General features: G+C 47.3%; 1 non-coding gene across 1 annotated transcript; it reads left to right on the forward strand.

Annotated features, from left to right (window-relative positions):
* The first annotated feature begins 4,100 nt into the window (after nt 1–4,100).
* Nucleotides 4,101–4,173, forward strand: TRNAD-GUC (transfer RNA aspartic acid (anticodon GUC)). The gene has a single exon. It is a non-coding gene; the product is annotated as a tRNA-Asp (tRNA).
* Nucleotides 4,174–6,000: the final 1,827 nt, after the last annotated feature.

Here is a 6,000-nt window from a genome sequence, read left to right on the forward strand (position 1 = left end):
GGTTAGCGCGTTCGGCTGTTAACCACTAGGTTGGTGGTTCGAGCCCACCCGGGAGCGGTGTTGTGAAGTCTCAAATGTAACGTAAAAACGCAAAGTTTTTCCACAATACCTGACGAACATTTATTTTTTGGGCTTCCGTGGCGCAATGGATAGCGCGTTCGGCTGTTAACCGAAAGGTTGGTGGTTCGAGCCCACACGGGAGCGGTGTTATGGGATCTCTAATGTAACGTAAAAAGTCAGAGTTTTTCCACAATACCTAACGAACATTTATTTTTTGGGCTTCCGTGGCGCAATGGATTGCGCGTTCGGCTGTTAACCGAAAGGTTGGTGGTTCGAGCCCACACGGGAGCGGTGTTATGGGATCTCAAATGTAACGTAAAAAGTCAGAGTTTTTCCACAATACCTAACGAACATTTAATTTTTGGGCTTCCGTGGCGCAATGGTTAGCGCATTCAGATGTTAACCGAAAGGTTGGTTGTTCGAGCCCACCCGGAAGCGGTGTTATGGGATCTCAAGTGTAACGTAAAAAGTCAGAGTTTTTCCACAATACCTGTCGAACATTTAATATTTGGGCTTCCGTGGTGCAATGGTTAGCGCGTTCAGCTGTTAACCGAAAGGTTTGTGGTTCGAGCCCACCCGGGAGAGGTGTTGTGTGGTCTCAAATGTAACGTAAAAAGTCAGAGTTTTTCCACGATACCTGACGAACATTTAATTTTTGGGCTTCCGTGGCGCAATGGTTAGCGCGTTCGGCTGTTAAACGAAAGGTTGGTGGTTCGAGCCCACCCGGGAGCGGTGTTATGGGATCTCAAATGTAACGTAAAAAGTCAGAGTTTTTCCACAATACCTGACGAACATTTAATTTTTGGGCTTCCGTGGCGCAATGGTTAGCGCGTTCAGCTGTTAACCGAAAGGTTGGTGGTTCGAGCCCACCCGGGAGAGGTGTTGTGGGGTCTCAAATGTAACGTAAAAAGTCAGAGTTTTTCCACAATACCTGACGAACATTTAATTTTTGGGCTTCCGTGGCGCATTTTTTAGCGCGTTCAGCTGTTAACCGAAAGGTTGGTGGTTCGAGCCCACCCGGGAGAGGTGTTGTGGGGTCTCAGATGTAGCGTGAAAAGTCATAACTTTTAAACAATACCTGACAACCATTTAATTTCTGAGCTTCCGTGGCTCAATGGTTAGCGCGCTCGGCTGTTAACCAATAGAGTGGTGGTTCGAGCCCACCCGGTAGCGGTGTTATGGGATCTCAAATGTAACGTAAAAAGTCAGAGTTTTTCCACAATACCTGACGAACATTTAATTTTTGGGCTTCCGTGGCGCAATGGTTAGTGCGTTCGGCTGTTAACCGAAAGGTCGGTGGTTCGAGCCCACCCGGGAGCGGTGTTGTGAAGTCTCAAATGTATCGTAAAAAGGCAAAGTTTTTCCACAATACCTGACGAACATTTAATTTTTGGGCTTCCGTGGCGCAATGGTTAGTGCGTTCGGCTGTTAACCGAAAGGTCGGTGGTTCGAGCCCACCCGGGAGCGGTGTTATGGGATGTCAAATGTAACGTAAAAAGTCAGAGTTTTTCCACAATACCTGACGAACATTTAATTTTTGGGCTTCCGTGGCGCAATGGTTAGCGCGTTCAGCTGTTAACCGAAAGGTTGGTGGTTCGAGCCCACCCGGGAGCGGTGTTATGGGATCTCAAATGTAACGTAAAAAGTCAGAATTTTTCTACAATACCTGACAATCATTCAATTTCTGAGCTTCCGTGGCTCAATGGTTAGCGCGTTCGGCTGTTAACCACTAGGTTGGTGGTTCGAGCCCACCCGGGAGCGGTGTTGTGAAGTCTCAAATGTAACGTAAAAACGCAAAGTTTTTCCACAATACCTGACGAACATTTATTTTTTGGGCTTCCGTGGCGCAATGGATAGCGCGTTCGGCTGTTAACCGAAAGGTTGGTGGTTCGAGCCCACACGGGAGCGGTGTTATGGGATCTCAAATGTAACGTAAAAAGTCAGAGTTTTTCCACAATACCTAACGAACATTTAATTTTTGGGCTTCCGTGGCTAAATGGTTAGCGCATTCAGCTGTTAACCGAAAGGTTGGTTGTTCGAGCCCACCCGGAAGCGGTGTTATGGGATCTCAAGTGTAACGTAAAAAGTCAGAGTTTTTCCACAATACCTGACAACCGTTCAATTTCTGAGCTTCCGTGGCGCAATGGTTAGCGAATTCAGCTGTTAACCGAAAGGTTGGTTGTTCGAGCCCACCCGGAAGCGGTGTTATGGGATCTCAAGTGTAACGTAAAAAGTCAGAGTTTTTCCACAATACCTGACAACCATTCAATTTCTGAGCTTCCGTGGCTAAATGGTTAACGCGTTCGGCTGTTAACCAATAGGTTGGTGGTTCGAGCCCACCCGGGAGCGGTGTTATGGGATCTCAAATGTAACGTAAAAAGTCAGAGTTTTTCCACAATACCTGACGAACATTTAATTTTTGGGCTTCCGTGGCGCAATGGTTAGCGCGTTCGGCTGTTAACCGAAAGGTTGGTGGTTCGAGCCCACACGGGAGCGGTGTTATGGTATCTCAAATGTAACGTAAAAAGTCAGAGTTTTTCCACAATACCTAACGAACATTTAATTTTTGGGCTTCCGTGGCGCAATGGTTAGCGCATTCAGCTGTTAACCGAAAGGTTGGTTGTTCGAGCCCACCCGGAAGCGGTGTTATGGGATCTCAAGTGTAACGTAAAAAGTCAGAGTTTTTCCACAATACCTGACAACCGTTCAATTTCTGAGCTTCCGTGGCGCAATGGTTAGCGCATTCAGCTGTTAACCGAAAGGTTGGTTGTTCGAGCCCACCCGGAAGCGGTGTTATGGGATCTCAAGTGTAACGTAAAAAGTCAGAGTTTTTCCACAATACCTGACAACCATTCAATTTCTGAGCTTCCGTGGCTCAATGGTTAACGCGTTCGGCTGTTAACCAATAGGTTGGTGGTTCGAGCCCACCCGGGAGCGGTGTTATGGGATCTCAAATGTAACGTAAAAAGTCAGAGTTTTTCCACAATACCTGACGAACATTTAATTTTTGGGCTTCCGTGGCGCAATGGTTAGCGCGTTCAGCTGTTAACCGAAAGGTTGGTGGCTCGAGCCCACCCGGGAGAGGTGTTGTGATGTCTCAGATGTAGCGTGAAAAGTCATAACTTTTCCACAATACCTGACAACCATTCAATTTCTGAGCTTCCGTGGCTCAATGTTTAGCGCGTTCGGCTGTTAACCAATAGGTTGGTGGTTCGAGCCCACCCGGGAGCGGTGTTGTGAAGTCTCAAATGTAACGTAATAAGGCAAAGTTTTTCCACTATACCTGACGAACATTTATTTTTTGGGCTTCCGTGGCGCAATGGTTAGTGCGTTCGGCTGTTAACCGAAAGGTCGGTGGTTCGAGCCCACCCGGGAGCGGTGTTGTGAAGTCTCAAATGTATCGTAAAAAGGCAAAGTTTTTCCACAATACCTGACGAACATTTAATTTTTGGGCTTCCGTGGCGCAATGGTTAGTGCGTTCGGCTGTTAACCGAAAGGTCGGTGGTTCGAGCCCACCCGGGAGCGGTGTTGTGAAGTCTCAAATGTAACGTAAAAAGGCAAAGTTTTTCCACCATACCTGACGAACATTTATTTCTTAGGCTTCCGTGGCGCAATGGTTAGCGCGTTCGGCTGTTAAACGAAAGGTTGGTGGTTCGAGCCCACCCGGGAGCGGTGTTATGGGATGTCAAATGTAACGTAAAAAGTCAGAGTTTTTCCACAATACCTGACGAACATTTAATTTTTGGGCTTCCGTGGCGCAATGGTTAGCGCGTTCAGCTGTTAACCGAAAGGTTGGTGGTTCGAGCCCACCCGGGAGCGGTGTTATGGGATCTCAAATGTAACGTAAAAAGTCAGAATTTTTCTACAATACCTGACAATCATTCAATTTCTGAGCTTCCGTGGCTCAATGGTTAGCGCGTTCGGCTGTTAACCACTAGGTTGGTGGTTCGAGCCCACCCGGGAGCGGTGTTATGGGATCTCAAATGTAACGTAAAAAGTCAAAGTTTTTCCACAATACCTAACGAACATTTATTTTTTGGGCTTCCGTGGCGCAATGGATTGCGCGTTCGGCTGTCAACCGAAAGGTTGGTGGTTCGAGCCCACACGGGAGCGGTGTTATGGGATCTCAAATGTAACGTAAAAAGTCAGAGTTTTTCCACAATACCTAACGAACATTTAATTTTTGGGCTTCCGTGGCGCAATGGTTAGCGCATTCAGCTGTTAACCGAAAGGTTGGTTGTTCGAGCCCACCCGGAAGCGGTGTTATGGGATCTCAAGTGTAACGTAAAAAGTCAGAGTTTTTCCACAATACCTGACAACCGTTCAATTTCTGAGCTTCCGTGGCGCAATGGTTAGCGCATTCAGCTGTTAACCGAAAGGTTGGTTGTTCGAGCCCACCCGGAAGCGGTGTTATGGGATCTCAAGTGTATCGTAAAAAGTCAGAGTTTTTCCACAATACCTGACAACCATTCAATTTCTGAGCTTCCGTGGCTCAATGGTTAACGCGTTCGGCTGTTAACCAATAGGTTGGTGGTTCGAGCCCACCCGGGAGCGGTGTTATGGGATCTCAAATGTAACGTAAAAAGTCAGAGTTTTTCCACAATACCTGACGAACATTTAATTTTTGGGCTTCCGTGGCGCAATGGTTAGCGCGTTCAGCTGTTAACCGAAAGGTTGGTGGCTCGAGCCCACCCGGGAGAGGTGTTGTGGGGTCTCAGATGTAGCGTGAAAAGTCATAACTTTTCCACAATACCTGACAACCATTCAATTTCTGAGCTTCCGTGGCTCAATGTTTAGCGCGTTCGGCTGTTAACCGAAAGGTCGGTGGTTCGAGCCCACCCGGGAGCGGTGTTGTGAAGTCTCAAATGTATCGTAAAAAGGCAAAGTTTTTCCACAATACCTGACGAACATTTAATTTTTGGGCTTCCGTGGCGCAATGGTTAGTGCGTTCGGCTGTTAACCGAAAGGTCGGTGGTTCGAGCCCACCCGGGAGCGGTGTTGTGAAGTCTCAAATGTAACGTAAAAAGGCAAAGTTTTTCCACAATACCTGACGAACATTTATTTCTTAGGCTTCCGTGGCGCAATGGTTAGCGCGTTCGGCTGTTAAACGAAAGGTTGGTGGTTCGAGCCCACCCGGGAGCGGTGTTATGGGATGTCAAATGTAACGTAAAAAGTCAGAGTTTTTCCACAATACCTGACGAACATTTAATTTTTGGGCTTCCGTGGCGCAATGGTTAGCGCGTTGAGCTGTTAACCGAAAGGTTGGTGGTTCGAGCCCACCCGGGAGCGGTGTTATGGGATCTCAAATGTAACGTAAAAAGTCAGAGTTTTTCTACAATACCTGACAACCATTCAAATTCTGAGCTTCCGTGGCTCAATTGTTAGCGCGTTCGGCTGTTAACCACTAGGTTGGTGGTTCGAGCCCACCCGGGAGCGGTGTTGTGAAGTCTCAAATGTAACGTAAAAAGGCAAAGTTTTTCCACAATACCTGACGAACATTTATTTTTTGGGCTTCCGTGGCGCAATGGATAGCGCGTTCGGCTGTTAACCGAAAGGTTGGTGGTTCGAGCCCACACGGGAGCGGTGTTATGGGATCTCAAATGTAACGTAAAAAGTCAGAGTTTTTCCACAATACCTGACGAATATTTAATATTTGGGTTCCGTGGCGCAATGGTTAGCGCGTTCAGCTGTTAACCGAAAGGTTTGTGGTTCGAGCCCACCCGGGAGAGGTGTTGTGGGGTCTCAAATGTAACGTAAAAAGTCAGAGTTTTTCCACAATACCTGACGAACATTTAATTTTTGGGCTTCCGTGGCGCAATTTTTAGCGCGTTCGGCTGTTAAACGAAAGGTTGGTGGTTCGAGCCCACCCGGGAGCGGTGTTATGGGATCTCAAATGTAACGTAAAAAGTCAGAGTTTTTCCACAATACCTGACGAACATT

This window comes from Phalangium opilio, unplaced genomic scaffold, assembly GCF_054372755.1.
Source record: "Phalangium opilio isolate 3A_F unplaced genomic scaffold, DU_Popi_V2 ptg000505l_1, whole genome shotgun sequence".
NCBI lineage: Eukaryota > Metazoa > Arthropoda > Arachnida > Opiliones > Phalangiidae > Phalangium > Phalangium opilio.